Genomic DNA, 24,343 nt, shown 5'->3' on the forward strand with positions numbered 1-24,343 from the left:
TCAGGACTCTGTGCAGGCCAGTCCATTACAGGGATGTTATTGTCATGTAACCACTCCGCCATAGGCCGTGCAGTATGAACAGGCGCTCCGTCGTGTTGAAAGCGGCAATCGGCATCCCCAAATTACTCTTCAACAGTGGGAAGCGTGCTTAAAACATCAATGTAGGCCTGTGCTGTGCTAGTGCCACGCAAAACAACTAGGGGTGCAAGCCTCCTCCATGAAAAAGACGACCACACCATAACACCACCACCTCCGAATTTTACTCTTTACACTACAGACCCTGGTAGATGACGTCCACCGGGCAATCGCCATTACCCACACCTTGCCATCGGATCGCCACTTTGTGTACCGTGATTTGTCACTCCACACAACATTTTTGCACAGTTGTCCAATGTTTACGCTCCTTACACCAAGCGAGGCGTCGTTTGGCATTTACCTGCGTGATGTGTGGCTCATGAGCAGCCGCTCGACCATGAAATCCAAGTTTTCTCACCTCTCACCTAAGTGTCATCGTACTTGCAGTATGGGATTCCTGTGTGATGATCTGGTTAGATGTCTGCCTATTACACATCACGACCCTCTTCAAATGTCGGCGGTCTCTGTCAGTCAACAGACGAGGTCGGCCTATACGCTTTTGTGCTGCACGTGTCCCTTCACGTTTTCACTTCATTATCACATCAGATACATTGGACCTAGGGATGTTTAGGAATGTGGATATCTCGCTTACAGACGTATGACACAAGTGACACCCAGTCCCCTGGCGACGTTCGAAGTCCGTGAGCTCCGCGCAGCACCCCATTTTGCTCTCTCACGATGTCTAATGACTACTGAGTTCGCTGATATGGAGTACCTGGCAGTACGTGGCAGCGCAGTGCACCTAGCATGAAAAACGTATCTTTTTGGGGTTGTCTGGGTACTTTTGATCACATAGTGTATGACACTGTTGACGGTGATTCATCTGTCGCATGGGACAAGCCCGGTGGCCGTCTTCATGTTGTTAGAGAGGAGTAGGCTATGCGCTGCACCGCCCCTCGTCCCTTCTTCGCATCAGGTTTATTTGTTGAAAATAAACCCAGGCTGAGAGTGACATTCCCTAAGAAAATCTACTTCCTATGTCTGCCAGACCTGTGAAAAATCATTATAGCAATTTTAAAATTGTCAGGTATCTACATCTGCATCTACGTGACTAATCTGTGATTCACACTTTTGATAGAGGGTTGATCGAACCACTTTCAGATTATTTCTCTAAAGTTTTACTCTGGAATAGCATGCGGGAAAAACTAACACTGAGTCTTTCCGTTCGAGCTCTGATATCTCTTGTTGTGACGGAGTCAACAAAATATTTTTGCATACGGAGGAGGAAGTTGGTGATCTAAATTTGGTGAAAAGAACTCGTCACAACGAGAAACGCCTTTGTTTTAACGATTGCCACACCAACTCACGTACCATATCCGTGACACTCTCTTCTCTTTTTCGCGATACTAGAAAGCGAGCTGCCCTTCCTTGAACTTTTCCGATGTCTTCCATCGATCCTATCTGGTAAAGGTCCTATAGCGAGCAGCAAAATTCCAGCAGAGCACGGACTAGTGAAGTGAAGGCGGTTTCTTTGGTAGATTTGTTGGATCTTTTAAGCGTTCTGGCATTGAAACGCAGTGTTTGGTTCGCCTTCCCTGCAATATTTTCTATGTGATCGTTCCAATTTAAGTTGCTCATAATAGCAATCCTTATTAGCTGAGTTGAAAGCTTTTGAGTAGTTTATCGTGTCACCGAAATTTACCAATATTTAACAACGCAAATATAATTTTTATGTTACAGCCGCAAGAGTCATAGTTTTCAAGAAATCTATGATACGAGTGCAATAATAGCTATATGGACTCTAGCTGCTTGACTCATGTTTGGGGCAAGTGAGAGTAATGTATGACTGCGCAAGATGCCTCAAGAGTTAAGGTAAAGATTTTAAGAGTAGAGTGTACACGCAGTTAAGACCGAAAAATTTCATATAAACTTATGTTCAAATTTAACTGGATGTGGAAATACGGCTGCCTGAGTCTGATGCAGTCATTTCCCAGCTCTGTATGAGCTGTATAAGTGTGAAACATTTGAGCAACACAACCTATTCTACTATCTGAATGACGTAGGACTTTATTTAAAACATGAAGTCTCACAGTTCATTCCGTTTTCTTTTCTGTTTACCTTTCGATTCATTGGTAATACTGCCTGCACAACGGTGTTCATATTTCCGTCACCTGTAGATACACTCATACTACACGCTGCATCTACATCTACATGACATTCAATGTCAACATAAGAAACGATGTGCATTCTTTTGTATTCATGTGACGTATACATTGGCCACGCCTTTCAAACCAACGCATGTAGCCGAGGCGACACTCGAACGTGCGAATCTCCACGATACGAGTTAACAACGCTAAACCTCAAAAAATACGAGCCCGACCACTATGTGGAACCTCAAGTATTTAACCCACTTATGCACATCTTCGGTCATGCTGAACACATGGAAATGTTATTTGTTTGTTCGCTTTGTGATGGGAACGGTACTGATGATTCTAAAGAATATTATAAATGCTCTCATAGTAGCAGACTACACGATTACAGTGTGTTAATTAGTGTTGTGATATTGTGATACAAATGACTTTTAATGTTTCAGAACATATTTTTTTCTGAAAACGCAGTCGGGCGAAATAAAAGAAAATACAGTACTAAGTAGAAAGAATGTATTCATAGGTCAATCACACGGGTAATAAGGCAGGCAGGTATACGTTCCACTTACCAAAGCGTAGTGACACTTACGTCAATGCGGCTTTTACCCCTTTTATTGGAATTCAAAGCAACACTTTAACTGTGTCGAAATAGTACGTACTTTAATTCAGCTGATAATGTTGACTGATGTAGTAACTCTTAAATAGTGACTACATGAATGGTACGTATAACAAATATTAGTATTGTTTTGGAGCTCCACATACATAATCTGATGAAAGGTATTTGGATACCGCTACGTTATACGGAACTGACCACTAGATGTCTCGAGAGTAGGACCCGCCAGTATGAAAGATGGTGGGAACTACTGTGTTGTAAGTAGAGAAGAAATAACAGCAGAACAGGTCAGTCAGGTGAACTCACTTATTTCGACCGTATACTACTCACTGGATAACAGCTGTGTAACAATTCCGTCACTGACGTTTCAATCCTTCTAAAACTGCCTAAGTCGGTTTTTGTTGATGTGATCATAAAGTGGGAAGGTGAAAGAACAAGTAGAACTAAACGAAGACCAGGCACACATCATTTACTGACAGAACCCCCTCATATACCGCACAATTTTTTAGTTAATGCTAAATGACGCCCGGGGTGGTGTAAACAGATAAAACACTGACCAGTGGATAATTGGAAACGAGTGATTTGGAGTGATGAAACACGTTATACCCTGTAGTAATCCGATGGAAGGGTCAGGGTTTGGTGAAAGCGTGGAGAATTTTACCTGCCATCATATGTAGTGTCAGATGAAGCGCTGAGGAAGTGGTATTACAGTATGGGGGAGTTTCTCGTGGATAGTGTGTGGTCTCTTTATAGTAGTTAAGAAAACTTTAAATGAGGAAAGTTAAGAACACATGTTACATCACTGTGTTTGGCTACAGAAAAGAAATACCTTGTACTAGCATGACAATTCACCCTGTCATAAAACACCATCTACTAGGCAATGATTTATGGACAATGATATTGCTGAAACGGACTGACCTGCCCACAGTCCCGACCTGAACCAAGTGGGACACCATTGGGGTTAGTTATAATGTCGACTCCCTCCAGATCCCGGAGTCCAACATCACTATCATCTCTGGTCTTGGTTCTTGAGGAAGAATGAGCGTCCGCAGACATTGAGACACCTCACTGAAAGTGTCCCCAGTAGAGCTCAAGCCGCCATATTTTTTGAGTCACCGGTGTTTTGACTGGTTTGATGTGGCCCACCACGAATTCATCTCCACATTAATGTCCATTAAAGATGTTGTGTATGTTGGAATAATGAAAGAAAAGAGACGCTGACGTCGATATGGCTTCTACCGTTTTTATGACCCTTCGAAGCAGCACATTAACGAAGTCGCTGCAGTTCTCTGTTCCATACCTTGCCGGTGATTTTTTCAAATCGTAATGTTCCCAGATGAAGCAACTGTCAATCGTGTCTGTATGAGCAGCACCAGTAACACACATTGAAAATCTGCATATTACTGTGGAGACACTGTATCAGTACCGTTCCTCTGTAAATGAGTGTAATAATGAGATCGATAAGTGCTAAACTGGTGTCTGTCGTCTTGCTGAATCTTCTTATGAGACTTACGTAAACAGCTCAAAAAATTTTGTCCTTCCCTCAGTTAACCTCTTCTTGATGAGAAACCTCTTTTTCAACACTCTTATGAGCTGAGGAAACCACTACGTACGGCCACCTCAGTAATGAAAGTAATAGTAAACGAGCATTCTCAGTAGTGTGTGATGTGTCTCCCATCGCGAACATGATAGCTCGACTTGGGTACAATATTTAGTTTTTCAGTATGCCTGGAGGGTCATTTCATTAGGCTTCAACTGGATGGGATGCTCTGCGGCATCTGCTGACGTGACATCGTCTGAGCATGCTTCTTGGTACATTAACGCTGTGCGCAGGACCAGAAACCGAATCTGGGATCTTTGCCATCCGCGGGAAAGTACTTTACCGAGAGGCTTTTTCAAGAACTACTCATAACCAACCATCACAGCTTCACTTCCGCCGGTAACTCTCTCCTACCTTGCACGCTTCGCAGAATTTATCCTGCGTACCTTGTGGGACTAGCCAAGACTTAGGATTGTTTCCAGGATGAATGTGCACTCTAGCGGAGAGTTCTCCGATCGGAAACTTCTACGCAGTATCCCTCCTTCCAGGAGACCTAGTGCTTAAAGCTAGGCAAGAGACCGTGAAGTTAAGGGAAGCAGGAGGGTGGTACTGGCAAAAGGTGTGCTGTGAGGACGACTTGGAGGGGGTCGGGGGACTCATGAAAATTGCTTCGGCAGCGCAGTCGATACAGCGCTTGCACGCGAAAGGCAAAAATTCCAGGTTCATTCTTGATGTTTGGGACTACATATACATTCAGATTGCAAAACACTACGACGTGCATGTCATAAGACACATCCGACTGTGACAGTTATTAGGGCTCTTTTCCATTCTATTCACGCGCGGAACGCAGAAAGCCTCTGTGCGCGCTGTGATTAATCTAATTTTATTCTCTCTATCTTGATACGAAAATTACAGAACTATCAGTTTAATAAGTCACAGCTGCAAAATACTAACACGAATTCTTTACAGACGAATGGAAAAAACTGGTAGAAGCTGACCTCGGGGAAGATCAGTTTGGATTCCGTAGAAATGTTGGAACACGTGAGCCAATACTGACACTATGACTTATCTTAGAAAATAGATTAAGGAAAGGCAAACCTACATTTCTAGCATTTGTAGACTTAGAGAAAGCTTTTGACAGTGTTGACTGGAATACTCTCTTTCAAATTCTGAAGGTGCCAGGGGTAAAATACAGGGAGCGAAAGGCTATTCACAATTTGTACAGAAACCAGAAGGCAGTTATAAGAGTCGAGGGGCATGAAAGGGAAGCAGTGGTTGGGAAGGGAGTGAGTCAGGGTTCCAGCCTCCCCCGATGTTATTCAATCTGTATATTGAGCAAGCAGTAAATGAAACAAAAGAAAAATTTGGAGTAGGTGTTAAAATCCATGGAGAAGAAATAAAAACCGTGAGGTTCGCCGATGACTTTGTAATTCTGTCAGAGACAGCAAAGGACTTGGAAGAGCAGTTGAACGGAATGGACAGAGTCTTGAAAGGAGGATACAAGATGAGCATCAACAAAAGCAAAACGAGGATAATGGAATGTTGTCAAATTATGTCGGGTGACGCTGAGGGAATTAGATTAGGAAATGAGACACTGAAAGTAGTAAAGGAGTTTTGCTATTTGGGGAGCAAAATAACTGATGATGGTCGAAGTAGATATAAAATATCCACTGGCAATGGGAAGGAAAGCGTTTCTGAAGAAGAGAAATTTGTTAACATCGAGTATTGATTTAAGTGTCAGGAAGTCGTCTCTGAAAGTATTTGTGTGGATTGTAGTCATGTATGGAAGTACAACATGGACGATAAATAGTTTGGACATGAAGAGAATAGAAGCTTTCGAAATGTGGTGCTACAGAAGAATGCTGAAGATTAGATGGGTAGATCACGTAACTAATGAGGAGGTATTGAATAGAATTGAGGAGAAGAGGAGTTTGTGGCACAACTTGACAAGAAGAAGGGATCGGTTGGTAGGACATGTTCTGAGGCATCAAGGGATCACCAATTTAGCATTGGAGGGCAGCGTGGAGGGTAAAAATCGTAGAGGGAGGCCAAGAGATGAATACACTAAGCAGATTCAGAAGGATGTAGGTTGCAGTACGTATTGGGAAATGAAGAACCTTGCAGAGGATAGAGTAGCATGGAGTGCTGCATCAGACCAGACTCAGGACTGAAGACCATAACAACAAACAACATCCTTTCGGGACCGATACGTAAAGGCGTAATAGTATGTTTCTAATTTTTCTAGAGTCATTATTTAAAACCGGTCCTTAAAACTTTGAAAGTAGACTTCCAGAGAATAGTTTGTCTACCTCCAATTTCTCCAGCATCTTCGTGACACTCTTGCAAGGGTCGAACAATTCTTTTTGACCATTTGGGTGCCGGTGCCTTTCGCTGTATACGTTGAGTATCCCATACCTCTCCTATTTTGCTTGAGTCCCACATGCTTGAGCAATTTTCTGGGATGGGTCACACGAGTGTTTCGTTTGCAGTCTCCTTTATAGACTGACAGCATTTCCCTTGTATTCTACCAATGAACCACACACAGTCTGTTACCTTCTCTACCTACGACTGATCCTATGTGATCGTTCCATTTCGTATCCCTAAAACTGTTACACCCAGGTATTTGTATGAGCTGACCGACTCCAACTGCGACTTACATTATACTCATAGCATATTAGTTTTTTTATTTGCAAAGCAATTTGTGAAAACTGAAAGCAATTTGCTAGTCACTGCCGTTTTGAAATCTTATCTAGATCTAACTGAATATATGTGCTGCTTCTTTCGGACAGTACTTCATTATTGACAACTGCATAATTTGCTGAAAGTCTGAGGTCAGTATTATGTTGTACGTAAGGACATTCATACACAACATAAACAGCGATGGTCCCAACAGACTTCTTTGCGACATACCTCAAGTTACTTCTGCATCTGTCGACGGCTCTCTATTCTCCCTACAAAAAATCCTCAATCTTCTCACAAATTTCGCCTAATACCCCATACATTCGTATTTTTCATAATAAGCATACATGTGTGATAATGAGTCAAATGCTTATCGTAAATCAAGGAATATTGCATCTGACTGACTGTCTTGATCCGCGGCTTTCAGTGTGTAGTGTGAGAAAAGAGTGAGTTGGGTTTCACATAATGATGTGACTGTCCGAGATTTGAGTTCAAAATATTTTCTAAGTTTCTTCAGCAAATAGATATCAAACATATTGGACGGTAGTTCTGGGGATCACTTCTGCTACCCTTTTGTAAACTGGTGAGACCTGTGCTTTCTTCCATCTACTGGGCACTTTTTCCCGAGAGATCTACGATAGATTATATTGGGTACAGATTCTGATAGAGATTCCATAGGGTACTGGAGGTTCATTCAGTTCTAATGATTTCAGCTGTTTCTCAACGTCAATGACGCTAATATCTACTTCACTCATCTTTTCAGTGATACGGGGGTGAAACTGTGGCCTAATACCTGGGCTTTCCTTGGAAGCTGAACATTTAAAGACGAAGTTAAGCATCTCTGCTTTTGCTTTGCTGTCCTCAACGTCCGTGACCACCTAGTCCGTGATGACTGGTCCCGTGGAAACTAGCAGTGCGTTCTCTCAGGAACCCTCCTTACTCACAGGATGACCTTGGTACGTCGAAGGGTTGGACAGTCTTAGGCCAGCAACGTCTCGACCATCTTGTGCACAGCGTGACGAGGAAGATACGGACGTATTACAATGATCGGATGGAAAAACACGGTACTGAATGTCATACAGCAGCAAATTTGAGTTCACAGAAGTGCAACGACGTGTTCTATAGAAAAAAGTGCCTTCGTTTGGGGTATTGTTTTATAATCATTTTACTGTAATGCTACTTTTTTCAGTTTTATATGACTTATTCATTCCCTGCTCCCCTGAAACCTAACCCCACACATGATCTACCAGGTGGTTATAATTAAAGTGAAGCGTAGCTACTCACGGAGGTCCAGTGTGGTTTGTAATTATCGTGTGTCAACGAAACTTCGTAGATACCGATATGCTAATGCGTTGATGCGGAATCAATATACACTCCTGGAAATTGAAATAAGAACACCGTGAATTCATTGTCCCAGGAAGGGGAAACTCTATTGACACATTCCTGGGGTCAGATACATCACATGATCACACTGACAGAACCACAGGCACATAGACACAGGCAACAGAGAATGCACAATGTCGGCACTAGTACAGTGTATATCCACCTTTCGCAGCAATGCAGGCTGCTATTCTCCCATGGAGACGATCGTAGAGATGCTGGATGTAGTCCTGTGGAACGGCTTGCCATGCCATTTCCACCTGGCGCCTCAGTTGGACCAGCGTTCGTGCTGGACGTGTAGACCGCGTGAGACGACGCTTCATCCAGTCCCAAACATGCTCAATGGGGGACAGATCCGGAGATCTTGCTGGCCAGGGTAGTTGACTTACACCTTCTAGAGCACGTTGGGTGGCACGGGATACATGCGGACGTGCATTGTCCTGTTGGAACAGCAAGTTCCCTTGCGGGTCTAGGAATGGTAGAACGATGGGTTCGATGACGGTTTGGATGTACCGTGCACTATTCAGTGTCCCCTCGACGATCACCAGTGGTGTACGGCCAGTGTAGGAGATCGCTCCCCACACCATGATGCCGGGTGTTGGCCCCGTGTGCCTCGGTCGTATGCAGTCCTGATTGTGGCGCTCACCTGCACGGCGCCAAACACGCATACGACCATCATTGGCACCAAGGCAGAAGCGACTCTCATCGCTGAAGACGACACGTCTCCATTCGTCCCTCCATTCACACCTGTCGCGACACCACTGGAGGCGGGCTGCACGATGTTGGGGCGTGAGCGGAAGACGGCCTATCGGTGTGCGGGACCGTAGCCCAGCTTCATGGAGACGGTTGCGAATGGTCCTCGCCGATACGCCAGGAGCAACAGTGTCCCTAATTTGCTGGGAAGTGGCGGTGCGGTCCCCTACGGCACTGCGTAGGATCCTACGGTCTTGGCGTGCATCCGTGCGTCGCTGCGGTCCGGTCCCAGGTCGACGGGCACGTGCACCTTCCGCCGACCACTGGCGACAACATCGATGTACTGCGGAGACCTCACGCCCCACGTGTTGAGCAATTCGGCGGTACGTCCACCCGGCCTCCCGCATGCCCACTATACGCCCTCGCTCAAAGTCCGTCAACTGCACATACGGTTCACGTCCACGCTGTCGCGGCATGTTGCCAGTGTTAAAGACTGCGATGGAGCTCCTTATGCCACGGCAAACTGGCTGACACTGACGGCGGCGGTGCACAAATGCTGCGCAGCTAGCGCCATTCGACGGCCAACACCGCGGTTCCTGGTGTGTCCGCTGTGCCGTGCGTGTGATCATTGCTTGTACAGCCCTCTCGCAGTGTCCGGAGCAAGTATGGTGGGTCTGACACACCGGTGTCAATGTGTTCTTTTTTCCATTCCCAGGAGTGTATGATGGAAAGAAAATTAGTTCCAGCTGAGGCCACCAGGTGCAAATCTGATGTTGTACACTGTTTGTATGACGGTATGACATCCACGCTCTCATTCGACAAGCCATAACGTGAGTGAACAGAATGGTTTTCAAGAAGAGAGACCGTGTGCTGTTAGTGAAACTGTTTTATGTGAACGGCAGTAATTACTATGCTGCATTGAGAGAGTATCACCTACTGAAAGATCTGAGGAGAGGCCCGACGGACTAGTTTAAAGGAGATGATAATGAAATTCGACAACACATGTGAGTTTGGTGTGGCGCCTGGAAGAGGAAGGTGTCCTGTCCTGGTGACGTTATTGATGAGATTGCTGTTGGTGCAACTAACAATGCAGTATCTGCCCTAAGTAGTGTCAGTGCTCGTGGAGTGTCATGGGAATTGACCAGCCCATGGTCAACAGCACAGAAAGTTTTGCAGTCTATTTTACCCTTTTGTGTGTGTGAATTCCTAAGGGACCAAACTGCTGAGGTCATCGGTCCCTAGGCTTAACACACTACTTAAACTAACTTACGCTAAGAACAACATACACATCCACGCGCGAGGGAGGACTCGAATCTGGGGGAGGTGGGCAATCCGTGACATGGTGCCCCGGACCGAGGGCCCACTCCGCGCAGCTGCACCGTGGTACCCGGCAAGATAAGGACGGTGCAACGACTGAAACCTCATGATCCGTAGCGACGTTCTGAACTTGCTCTTAATTTTCTGGCACCGATCGATGTTGATAGTTTGTGGCCGGGTAATGTTCTATCGAATGACGAGGCACATTTTACACCATAGGTTGCAGTAAATAGACAGAACTCCCGAATTTCGGGTCCTGCTAAACCGCGTGTTGTGCACAAAGAGCTACGGCCCTCGTCGTATGTGACTGTGTAGTGTGGATTCACGTTCTCGATCTGTTCTTCTTTGAAGAGAATACACAGAGGGCCTGTCAGATGTGCCTTGACGTCTGCACGTTATCGAGACGTCCTTGTATTGCGTGTGATTCCTGCTTTGGAAGAGGGCAACTGTTTGGAACCCATCGTTTTCAAGCGATATCGGGGAACACGTCATGCCGCACGACCACTGAAAGATCTGATTAGTGCAACCTTCCACGAACATGTTATTTCCAAAAGCATGGCCTGCAAGATCACCTGCTCTGAATCCATGTGACTTTTAACTCTGGGGTTATCTAGAAGAAAGCCTTTACCAGGGATACGTCCGGTCTCCACCTGATCTAAAGGCCAGTATACAGACAGGATCATGTTGCTCAGATTCCACTCGGAACTGCGGCGAGCAACTGTTGATCACGCCGTTTTACGGATGCAGCCTCTCGTCGGCGTCTCCAGTGCACATACTGGAAAAACTGTGTAAGTGGCAGTTAATTAAACCAGCTTTACATCTTTCTCGCTTGTTTAAATTTTTCTGCTCTCGGCCCGTAAGAAGTCTGATACGTATCTAAACATCTTTCTTGCTGGTGGCGTGAACTGGAACTAATTATTTCAATGTATATGGGATGAGCATTACCATAAGATAATACAGCCCAGACTGGACCTCTGTGAGTAGCTACACATTAATTATAAGGACGCGGTACATACGCAGGTGGTGGAATACCGTTTATGAGCAATTTATGTGACACAATGGGTGTCACTGATAATGGAAGAAGGCTCGTAGGCAGTAAGACGGTACATTAATTCACTTAAATGGAGCCACTACTCACTGTATCCTTTAGCTAACACTTGATCTAGCTATATGTATGTTTAAAAAAAGGAGAAACTCATGCAGTAGTTGCTGTTTGATACGGGTGTATGGAACTAAAGCTGAAGCAAGCTGCCGGCTGAAGTGGCCGAGCGGTTCTAGGCGCTACAGTCTGGAACCGCGCGACCGCTACGATCGCAGGTTCGAATCCTGCCTCGGGCATGAATGTGTGTGATGTCCTTAGGTTACTTAGGTTTAAGTAGTTCCAAGTTCTAGGGGACTGATGACCTCAGCAGCTTAGTCCAATAGTGCTCAGAGCCATTTGAACCATTTTTTTTTAAAAGCAAGCTAGGTTAATTAGAATGCAAATAAAATGATTACGCCATAACAATTCACGTCGCTACACATTGGCCACGCTTCCTCACACATTGACCACTGTAACAGTAAATATCCGTGTGTTGTGTTTTAAACTAGTTCTCCACCCACATCATTTTCAAACCTGGCTCCAAGCAAGTTACTCTTTTCACACTGTCAAGAAAACTGTTTGGAGGGAGTGAATTAGCATCGAATGAAGAGGATGTCTATACTGTAAACGAATATTTTGCTACTGTGTAAAAAAATTAATTTTCTCAATGAAGAAAAAACTGTATCTCACTTAAGCGAAAACATTTATTGTTTATAGAAAATTATGTTGTTTTCTATTTTCTTCTGTTGAAACGTCTCAGTCTCAACTCCAAAAGATCTATTAGAGGGTTGGTTGGGTTGGGTTGTTTGGGGAAGGAGACCAGACAGCGAGGTCATCGGTCTCATCAGGTTAGGGAACGAAGTCGGCCGTGCCCTTTCAAAGGAACCATCCCTGCATTTGCCTGGAGCGATTTAGGGAAATCATGGAAAACGTAAATCAGGGTGGCCGGACGCGGGATTGAACCGTCGTCCTCCCGAATGCGAGTCCAGTGTGCTAATCACTGCGCCACCTCGCTCGGTAGCTATTAGAATTGGTGATGATGTTTTCTGTACTTGTTGTTTCGCAACTACTATTACAGGCTTCTATGGATAATAGGGGGGGGGGGCAGTAGATGAAATTTGGATGAGGAACCTAAGTTGAGAAATGTACACTTTGCATATAAATTTAGTCTGAAGATCGGCTGAGATAAAATGGTACCGTCGCAACTCGGAGGATTGAGCGTGGTGCTTAAATCGCGCTTGGGTTTGTTGAGCGTGTGTATGGATGAATGCGCCCCATTTGCTCCTGGTGCAAGGAACAACCGGGTCGCCACGTAGAGGAATTCCTGTAGAGCACATTGGTCAGAACTCATTTTCTTCGTTGTGTGCTTACTGGGAGCTGGGAGATTTGAAAGTGATCCCTCTTGTAACTTATTTTATGAGGGGTGCTCAATACATGATGAGACACCTTTTTTCTCGGCCATTTTCGGTTGAAAAAATGCCGAATTTGTTGTGGGACATCGTAAATATTCCTCCTTCAGCCCCTACGGTTTCATGAAGTTCTGGTAAGTGGCAGTGCTACACGTAGGCTTCAAAACGAGGTGAGTTCCAAGCAAAGCTGTCACTGAGTTTCTTTTGGTGAAAATCCAGAGCATCACACATAGTCATAGGCGCTTGCAGCATGTCTACGGAGACCTCTGAGTGAACAAAATAGTGGAGAGTCGTTAGGCTAGACGGCTGTATCATCGCAGCAAGGTCACGCAGACCTGTCCGTTTTAGCGCCTTCCGGCCGGTCCCACACACGTGGGACCTATTCGAGGTGACCGACGGATCACAAACACCTCGCTACGCAGCTGGATGTCTGTTGGCAGTGCAGGGCCACTTGTCCACCAGCAGCTCATGAAAGTTCACTGGACTGTTCTTCCTCATTCACCCTACTGTCCGGATCTCGCATCTTCCAAATTCCATCTGTCTGCCGCAGTGAAGGACGCATTCCGTGGGAGTACCTACTGCCTCACTCTGCTTCACTTATAACGTTTACTTGAAGTTACGCCTCTTATTGTCCATTTTTAATAAACTAGTTTTGGTCAGGATAGCGAAGACATTGGTGCAATCCTTGTAATGGCTAAATAAATGCCGTATGACTAGGGCCTCCCGTCGGGTAGACTGTTCGCCTGGTGCAAGTCTTTGGAGTTGACGCCACTTCGGCGACTTGCGTGTCGATGGGGATGAAATGATGATGATAAGGTCAACACAACACCCAGACCCTAGGGCGGAGAAAATCTCCTACCCAGCCGGGAATCGAAACCGGGCCGCTGACCACTCAGCTACCAGGGGCGGACATAGTAATGGCTAAATGATGGAAAAAACATTTGCGCGTGGCACAGTGATTCCAGAAGAGTCAGCAGCACCATCAGTTTGCGTCGCAGCGCTTCTGTACGGCACGCCGCACATGTAAGGGTTGTGGTCAAGGACGAGGCGAAAGCTTACGTCCCAGCTGTTTCAGGAGATTGTTATGCGTCGCTATTCGCGGTGGTAGGGAGCAGAATGGTGGGGAGGGAGGGAGAGAGATGGGGAGGGGAGGGCAGCCGAGAAACGGCTGGTATAAAGTTGTGTAACTGTACACAACGTTACACGTGCGTATATATTGCTGAGAGCTGTTAAAATCAGCTACTACACAGGTGGCTGTATCGCACAAAAGTTGTTTACATTGGCAGCGGTGGGAGTTACATCATCTCCACAGAATGCAACGTTTCTGTCAATCAACTATGTGACACTTCGGACTTCTAAAATATATTCATCATACTCCGTTTTTTTTCTGTGCGCTGACAGCAACCATCTTTTCAGAACAAATTATAGGAATTCGATTCCATCTGTTGATGCAAACCACAAAAGCTGCTTACATTACTTTTTTTGTCCGAATACATTTCACCAAATTTGTGGCGTCTTATTTCATTCTGGCCTGAATTAATAGTTGTTTAGGCTTTGTAGGACCTTCATTAACTGCTCAGATAACTTGACATAGCTTGCATTGTTACTGTCTTCACTCAGACTCCTGTGACAAGGGTTCAAATGGCTCTGAGCACTATGGGACTTAACATCTGTGGTCATCAGTCCCGTAGAACTTAGAACTACTTAAACCTAACTAATCTAAGGAGATCACACACATCCATGCCCGAGGCAGGATTCGAACCTGCGCCGTAGCAGTCGTGACAAGGGTTCCTCACATTTGCAGCTAACTAATGTAATAACTATATCTAATGGTAAGGGGCTGATATAATGTATGGTAAAAAGTTATGGATGCTTATAAATAATCCTTCACTAGCCACAATCGCAAAAATTATTTATAATCATTGATAATTGGTTTAAGTTAAAACGGCTAGCTATCTTCAGATCTGAAATATTACAGACAGCTGCACATGACCGAGAGTGGTCTGTCACGAACTGACAAACGTAACGCAAAGTCAGTGCATACCAAGTATGACAAACATTGCCGTATGCAGTCGCCAGACCGGTAGTAGACATACTGTCATCAGTAAAATTCATTCTTGTGCTTAGGCCGGTATTACACTATCAAATTTCTTTGTCAAAGATTTGATCAAAGATGTGATCCAATATTCCGTCCAATATATTTGACAAAGATCTTTGACGTAGCGCTACAAGGGGTATTACACTGTCATCAAATTTTTCGTCAAAGTTCAAGATGGCTGACAACAACTTGTTATTAACCGCAGCAGTTCTACGTACTCCAATTGCATTGTGTGCACATGCGGAAAAGAAGTTGGGGGAAAAAATGGAACCATACATACGAGGTTGACAGTCTTAAAAGTCCTGGAATTACAACTTGATAATAAATTCAGTTGGGAGGAGCACACCACAGAACTGCAGAAAGGCCTTAACAAATATGTATTTTCAATTCGAGTGTTAGCAGACATAGGCAACATAAAAATGAAAAAGCTTGCATACTTTCATTCCATAATGTCATATGGGATAATATTTTGGGGTAAATCTTGAAGTCAAACAAAAGTTTTCAAGGTCCAAAAGCGTGTAATACGTATTATTTGTGGAGTAAATTCACGGACCTCCTGCAGAAACCTCTTCAAAGAACTGGGTATACTAACTACTGCCTCTCAGTATATTTACTTCTTAATGAAATTTGTCGTAAATAATATATCTCTTTTTCCAACAAACAACTCAGTTCATACATACAATACCAGGAACAAAAATTATCTGCACAAGGACTTAAAAGTACTTACTTTAGTTCAAAAAGGGGTCCACTACTCAGGAACACTCATCTTCAATAATGTGCCAAGAAACATAAAAAATTTAGTTAGAAATAAAGATCAGTTAAAAAGGAGCCTGAAAGACTTACTACTGGCCAACTCCTTCTACTCCATTGGCGAAATTTTTAATAGAAACAAATGATGTATTGCATTTATTCATACTATTAGTATTGTTATTTCAGCTTAAAAAAATCGACATGTTCCACATCCACGAGGATCTCCTTTTCACGGATCTATGGAACGAAAAACTAATCTAATCTGGGTGAAGCCATGGGTTTTACGACGACACGATAAAAGCATTCAACAAAACTTATTACGTGAGCTTACAGTGGAAGACGTCAAGTCGTACATCAGTTACTTAAGAATGGATGAGCATACATTTCTGTATGTGCTCAATGAAGTGTATCCTCATATCACAAAGCACAATATTCACTTAAGAACTGCTACATCTTCAGAAGACAGGCTCACTATAACACTCCGATTCCATGCTACAGGGGAGGGTTATGTTAGGTTAGGTTAGGTCTCCAATCTTCTTAATCTAGTTTTGTATTCAGGGTGCCTCACGTTGTAAAGCGCCTCATCAGCTTCAGACATCTCTATTAATTTTGTAGTTGTCGGCACACACCAGTTGTATTTACCGGCAATGGTTATAAAAACACTACAGACGACAGAACGCTGCAGCGATGCTAGCGCTCCATGTGGTAACATGTCACATTGCAGTGAACAGAAGACAAGCGGTTTCTTTGATCAAATATACAGCGGGGCCCTACATTTGATCAAATATTGGACGACATTTGACAAAGTCCCTATTACACTATCAAATATCTTTGACAAAGATATTGGACAAAGATATTGGACAAAGAAATTTGATTGTGTAATACCGGCCTTAACAGCGTTCGTAGGCCAACTTTTTGTACAAGTGCAGCTAGATGTAGAAATAGGTTGGGCTATGAACTCTCTTAAGCACAAGCATGTAATTTACTGATCACAGTATGTCTCCTACCGGCCTGGTGACTACACACAATAATGTTTGTTCTACTGACTGCGTAACTTTTTGTCATGACAGTTTGTGTCACATTACTCTACCTCATCTGCAATTTTTTATAAAATTTCAGATATGACGATAGTTAGCTGTTTAAGCCGAAATAATTTTTTCAATTTTGGCTAATAAAGGGCTATTTATAAGACTCCGTAACTTTTTAACAATCATAGCATGCGTATCTCCAATCTGACAATGTCAGGAAACAACAGAAATATATAGTAATATTCATGTATTACATTATAGAATCAGAATATCTGCTTCCACAGATGTTCCGTATCCTTTTTCTCTATTACAATATCAGTTAACATTAGCCATAGTTGCCACATTGCTCAACTTGTGGAAGATGTAATAACAGTACAATACATTATTTTAAATGTTTGCTCGTGAGTTACGAAGTCGGAACATTCACTCAATGCAGTTCCTATCCGAAATGATATGTAATCAGTCCTCAATAGGAGCCCTCAGTACGGCCAACGATAATTTAGAAGTACGGAGTAAATCATTATTTAACGTGTTCGTTTTGTGATCTTAGCACGCGCTTAGCTAGAAGTCGTATTTGCACGAGAAACGCCAGTATAACAGTTACAATCACCGATACGTGGATACGAGGTATGTGAGAAAAGTAATGAGACTGACAACACTGTGGTCGATCTGGCAACGCTGTGTTGTTTTTGAATAGACCGGTGTGTTCATCCCTTCCAGAAGCTTAATCCGAGTTTCAGCTCCATGCAGCCATCATGTGAGTTTTGAGAGCGGCATCACTGATGTTGTGTTTTTATAGTGTGATACGAAAATGGAACAACGGAATTTAGAGAAACGTTATGCAATCAAGTATATCGTTAAATTAGGGGAATCTGCTAGTGTGGCGTTTAAAAAGATGAAACAGACGTATGGAAACATTCCTTATCAAGAGCACGAGTTTCTCGCTCGCACAAATCATTTTTGGAATGCCGGAAACATGTTGAAGATGAACCTCGCTCAGCGAGACTTCAACGTCAGAAACCGACGAAAACGACGAACGTGTGTCTGCTCTTGTGAGATCAGACCGACGGTTAATAATGAGGATGATGGGTGACCTTTAAACTTAAATACTTTTACCGTACATCAAATTTTGACCGAAGTTTTGCACATATGAAATGTTTGTACCAAAATGGCGCTGAAAAGCTAAGAACTGAGCAGAAGGACAATAGAAGGAACCTGTGCACTGATCTTCATGAGAGGGCTGCCAATGATCATGAATGGTTCAGCCGTGTGATTACAGCTAATGAATTCTGGATTTTTTTGTACGATCTTGAGACAAAGCGGCAAAGTGGGGAGTGGCACACTAAGACATCTCCTCGTTCGAAAAAAACTAGAATGAGCAAATCAAAGATCAAAACACTGCTGATCTGGTTTTTTTGACAGTAGCGGTATCGTGCGTAATGAATTTGTTTCTTCAGGAAAAACTGTCAACCAAATATTTTACAAAGATGTTCTTGAAAGACTTTAAAAAATGGTGAATCGTGTGAGACCTGATATCCCAGACAAGTGGATGCTGCATCACAACAACGTCCTATGTCACACGGCCACTCCCATCAGCGAATTTTTTACTTCAAAAGACATTCCTGTTGTTTCACAGTCCCCCTATTCACCTGACCTGAGTCCCTGTGACATTTTTCTTTTTCCAAAATTGAAAAACGTCTTAAAAGGTCGTCATTTTGGGGCTTTGGAGAACATTCAAAAGAATGTGACCGACATGTTGAAGGCCTACCAACTGAAGACTTCCAGCGCTGCCACCAAGGCTGGTATAACGACTCCGTCGGTGTGTATCTCCCGAAGCGAACTTCTCTGAAGGATACAATATTGTTTTTTGACAAAATAAAAATATTGGTAGATAAAACATTAGTCTCATTACTATGCTCACACACCTCCTACACGTTGCATCGAGCGAAGTGATACAACAGTAAGGCAGTGGACTCGCATTCGGGAGTACGTAACCTCAAATTCTTATCAGGCCAGCCATATTTAGGTTTTCCGTGATTTCCCTAAATTTGTTACGGTCGGGAAGGCTCCTTTGAAAGGGATACTCTTCCCCAGTCCGAGCTTGTGTTCTTCAACAGTGACCAAGTCATCAACTGGATGTTAGACTCTAATACTGCTTCTTTTTGACACGCCTCGCTCATGTTTCTTCAGTTGTCTGTGAGCTGCGATTCGCTCTCGAGAACGCGGAAGCGGATGCGTGGTAGAACGATTGTTCTCCAATGTCGCAGGAGACCGCTTTAACAGTCAAAACAAACAAACAAAAAAAAAAGACAATGAAACCGCTCACACCACTAGAAAATCAGTTTTATGACCATGAACGGCGTAATTCCCGATTCCGTCTTGAAGGGAATTTAGGAAGCGAATTTGTATTACATCTCAGTCACGTGCAATAGAACCAGAAAAGTTTATTAATTCACTAATGTAGTTCCTTATAGGACGAAAGCGATGCAAACTGTCGATAAAAGCTGTGGATAGGCGTTTCACCAGAAATAAACCTTCTCAGTAAGTTGCAAATGCAGTAACTTTTCAAACTGAAACGTGGACCATACACTCATAATGTACAGACGGCAATAAAGGCTTCTGAAGCGGAAGATTAGATGGTTAGATCTGCTAACTAATGGTGGGGTAGGGTCTACGAAATGGCATAAAAGAGAAAGTAGCTGTGTGACACTGCATAACTAAAAGAAGAGATACGCTGAAAAGACGCATCTGGTGGCATCCACGAATAGTTAATTTAGTAATACAGGAGAGTGGAGGGTAAAAAGTGTAGAGGTAGTTGGGGCTTGAATATAGTGAATGTTTCAAATGGATGGAGGTTGCAATTGTTATCAAAACATTTGCTCGCGATCGACTAACGTGGTCGGATGTATCAAACAAGTCTTTAAATGGCAAACTATAACAATGAGACAACAGCTTTTCCAAATTAAGACACAAATAGGACTATTTCGAAAGTGTATTTTATGAGATGGTTCGAACTGTGCAATCTAAAAAACAATTTAGCGCTTGCAATGATAAAGTCCAGCGTCGGTAACAAGACAATACAGACGAAGGTTGCATCTTTAGTTATGTATAATGAGACGTAACAAAACTTTCCAATTTTTCTTTTTAATCTGATATTCTTAATGCAGATACTACATTCTTAAAGCATATTCACTTTTGAGCCCTGTACAAATCGCCTTAAACAAAATCATTATTTGAATCATCTCACATTATACGTTTTCTTACATTTGTGTTTTCACCAGAATTACGTAGCCTTTCGATTGCACTTAACTTTTAGCAGGGTCTGACGCATAGTTGCACCTCGAATACTTCCTTATCAATCATTACGTTATGAAAGAAACACTTGCATCACGTGTATACATTCGTGTTCAGAAAAAAGACAGAACACCTTGAACGACTAGAGATAGGACGTTAATACTCATAGGACATGCACATTGATATGTTCTGCAGAAATTATTAGCATTTGAACCATGTCGGCCCGCGGGTGCAAGGTCAACATCGACATCGCGGCGCAACACCGCCTACCAGTAAACCGAAGGTTTGCTACAAACCGAAGGTAATGGTTCAGTGTGACTTGAGCAGACGTGCAGGATGCCTCGCAGACGTAAGCGCGAACTATCAAATCAGTGAGTTTTCAGAGGGCACATTACAAGCATGAGAGATGTAATACATCCATCCAGAAAACTGCTGCTCGTGTGGGACCCTCCCCCCGGGAAGATCGACACCTCATCAGAATGGCATGACAGGACAGATCTGCGTCCTTCTCGGCTGTGGCGCAACAGTGAAACACATCGTGTACTATCAGGGGTGGCAATCCTTCGCCGTTTATTATGGCATGGGTTACGTGCGGGTCGTCCGCTTCTGGGCCTACCATTGACGAATATGCCGATACATGCTAAACGGCAGTGGTGTAGGAAACGACATCACTGATGACAGGAATGGCATCAGATAATGTTTGCTTCAAAATGATGGCCATCATTTCTGCGGAACACACTAATGTACATGTCCTGTGAATGTGAACGTCCTATTTCTAGTCGTTCAAGGTGTTCAGTTTTTCTGACGGTGATTGTATAATAAAACATCCGTGCTTTCAATGAGACCTGCAATTTGCTAAGCATTATGCCAGACATACGCCGTACAACTTGAATAGCCTGTATCAAACGATTACCAAAGGAATATATTCTTGATCCTGGCATCGTTTATGGATAACACATTAATAGTGCAGAAAATACGCAAAAATCTGACGAATATGTGAGTTTTGTGTGAACAGAAGCTGCACACCTACGACCTAACGGTATGATGGAGCGTTTTAGACGTATAACTTTGCGTTCAGTCTGCACGTAGTGGAAGAAGCGTGAATGGTGACATAGAAGATAATCCACAGTACATGCTATCTTCTTGCGGATTAAAAGTGAAGTATTACGCATACCTTTACATCCGTAACGCACAAGGGTGCTTCAGGTCGCAGGCTTAGCTGGCAGTTTGTTCCGACGCTCCTCTCGAACTGAGACGTCGCAGCAGACTACAGTACTTGATTCGCGGCCAGAGACTTTCTCCGCAGGTGGGGGGAAACCCCTCTGCCTCCACTGTCTTTCTGTTGCGGTAGGTGCGGGTAAAGCGAACTGCGGTCAGCATTTTACTGTCGTCCACGTAACGACTTGCGCCAGCGAAGAGTATCCCACGCTCCGCCACGCGTTCCCAGCTATCCGGCAGGTCCTTTCTGTAGCGAGCAAGGTCTCGGCCACAATGCTGCCAACACTGGCGCAATGAACGCGTCGAGCACAGGTACACGTGGGACACCGGCGTCGCGGAAGCGAAATACGCGCGGTGCTTCATTAATGTGCGAACACGGCACCACACCTGAAGTGAGAGGGAGTGTGCCGCGGCGCTGGAGGCAACGAGGCGGTGTGACCTGTGAAATCTCTTACACCGCAGGCGCAGCGGCAAATCCTCGAGCAGCAGACGAACTGCATAAGCCGCCGCCAGTGTTCGCGACAAGTACCGTGCGAACCGTAAACGCAAACGGAACCAGGCAAAGCAGTGGTTACGATACTAGGCACTCATTCGGGGGAGTAGGGCTTAAATCCCACCCAGTCTTGCTGCTGTAAATTTCTATTTTATTTTATTTTTTTACAGTGAGAACAAGGCATTGCTGAATCCTTCCCTGCATTTGTCAAATTCGATCTTCCATTCGGTGTATAGTAACCCCAATGAAACTGTAAACTTCCGTACCATAAAGCCGGGTTCATATATACAACAAAAGCAGTTGCAATGCAGTTCGTTGCATGAGTGAACTCCCAGTTTTTAGTGGCGCAAATTACGAGACGCAACTTTTGTCATGCCATAAAAAGTTCAACTTAGTTGTACCTTGCTGCACCACTTTCGTTCCACCACTGCTCCCTGGTGGAATTATTTCGAAACACGAGCATACTGTCGCAGTTATCGTTGAGTAATAGCTGCTGTACTCTATTCGATTTCAATGCGTTTTCATTTTATTACCGAGAAAAGTGAAAACAGGGGTCGGCAGGTACACTTTCGTAGCTCTGGAACTACAGGAAAAGCTAGCAATGTTTGATTTTCTGCAGCAGTGTGGGTATGTGTGAGTGTGTGTGAGTGTGTGTCAGGGGGGACGGGGGCGAGGGGTGGGTGCGAGGGGGGGGGGGGGAGGGAAGGGCACTATTAGAAAACCAATGACGTGTCCCACAATGTTACAAGATTTAACAGCGCAATTCGGAGAATGCTCAGGAAGCAAAGACAGTTGCACTCGCGGTACAAGAAAGATCGGGAGAATGAGGACAGGCAAAAGTTAGTAGAGATTCGTGCTGCTGTAAAAAGAGCGATGCGCGAAGCATACAATCACTACTACCGTCATACCTTAGCAAACGATCTTGCTGAAAACCCAAGGAATTCTGGTCTTACGTAAAATCGGTAAGCGGGTCGAAGGCTTCCATTCAGTCACTCACTGTTCAGTCTAGCCTGGCAACGGAAGACAGCAAAACGAAAGCTGAAATTTTAAATTTAGAATTTGAGAAATCTTTCACGCAGGAGTATCGTACAAATATAGCGCCGTTTGAGTTTCGTACAGATTCTCGTATGGAGGACATAGTGATAGACATCCCTGGGGTTGTGAAGCAGCTGAATGGGTTGAAAATAAATAAATCGCCAGGTCCTGATGGGATTCCCATTCGGTTTTACAGAGAGTACTCTACTGCACTGGCTCCTTACTTAGCTTGCTTTTATCGCGAATCTCTTGCCCAACGTAAAGTCCCGAGCGACTGGAAAAAAGCGCAGGTGACGCCTGTATATAAGAAGGGCAGATGGACGGATCCTCAAAATTGCAGACCAATATCCTTAACATCGGTTTGTTGCAGGATTCTCAGTTCGAATATAATAAATTTCCTTGAGACAGAGAAGTTGCTGTCCATGCATCAGCACGGCTTTAGAAAGCATCGCTCCTGCGAAACGCAACTCGCCCTTTTTTCAAATGATATCTTGCGAATCATGGATGAAGGATATCAGACGGTTGCTTCATTCCTTGACTTCCGGAAAGCGTTTGACTCGGTGCCCCACTGCAGACTCCTAACTAAGGTACGAACGTATGGGTTTGGTTCCCAAGTATGTGAGTGGCTCGAAGACTTCTTAAGTAATAGAACCCAGTACGTTGTCCTCGATGGTGACTGTTCATCGGAGGTGAGCGTATCATCTGGAGTGCCCCAGGGAAGTGTGGTAGGTCCGCTGTTGTTTTCTATCTACATAAATGATCTTTTGGATAGGGTGGATAGCAATGTGCGGCTGTTTCCTGATGATGCTGTGGTGTACGGGAAGGTGTCGTCGTTGACTGACTGTAGGAGGATACAAGATGACTTGGACAGGATTTGTGACTGGTGTAAAGAATGAATAGGAAAAAGAATCCCGTAATGTTCGAATACTCCATTAGTAGGGTAGCACTTGACACAGTCACGTCGATTAAATATTGGGGCGTAACATTGCAGAGCGATATGAAGTGGGACAATCATGTAATGGCAATTGTGGGGATGGCGGGTAGTCGTCTTCGGTTCATTGGTAGAATTTTGGGATGAGGTGGTTCATCTGTAAAGGAGCACGCTTATAAAACACTAATACGACCTATTCTTGAGTACTGCTCAGGCGTTTGGGATCCCTATCAGGTCGGATTGAGGGAGGACATAGAAGCAATTCAGAGGCGGGCTGCTAGATTTGTTACTGGTAGGTTTGATCATTACGCGAGTGTTACGGACATGCTTCAGGAACTCGGGTGGGAGTCTCTGGAGGAAAGGAGGCGTTCTTTTCGTGAATAGCTACTGAGGAAATTTAGAGAACCAGCATTTGAGGCTGACTGCAGTACAGTTTTACTGCCGCCAACTTACATCTCTCGGAAAGACCACAAAGATAAGATAAGAGAGATTAGGGCTCGTACAGAGGCATATAGGCAGTCATTTTCCCCTCGTTCTGTTTAGGAGTGGAACAGGGAGAGAA

General features: G+C 44.1%; 1 protein-coding gene across 2 annotated transcripts in view; it reads right to left on the reverse strand.

The window, feature by feature from the left end:
- LOC126457288 (organic cation transporter protein-like) overlaps nucleotides 1–24,343 on the reverse strand; it is a 312,321-nt gene that overhangs the window by 262,079 nt on the left and 25,899 nt on the right. The window contains exon 1 of one of the 2 annotated variants that reach the window (XM_050093459.1): nucleotides 21,279–21,441. The exons of the other annotated variant lie outside the window; for it this stretch is intronic. The gene's annotated coding sequence lies outside the window, so the exon portion shown is untranslated. Of the gene's footprint in view, nucleotides 1–21,278; nucleotides 21,442–24,343 lie in introns of those variants that run through there. 2 annotated transcript variants of the gene reach the window in all.

Source organism: Schistocerca serialis, chromosome 2 (assembly GCF_023864345.2).
Source record: "Schistocerca serialis cubense isolate TAMUIC-IGC-003099 chromosome 2, iqSchSeri2.2, whole genome shotgun sequence".
Lineage (NCBI taxonomy): Eukaryota > Metazoa > Arthropoda > Insecta > Orthoptera > Acrididae > Schistocerca > Schistocerca serialis.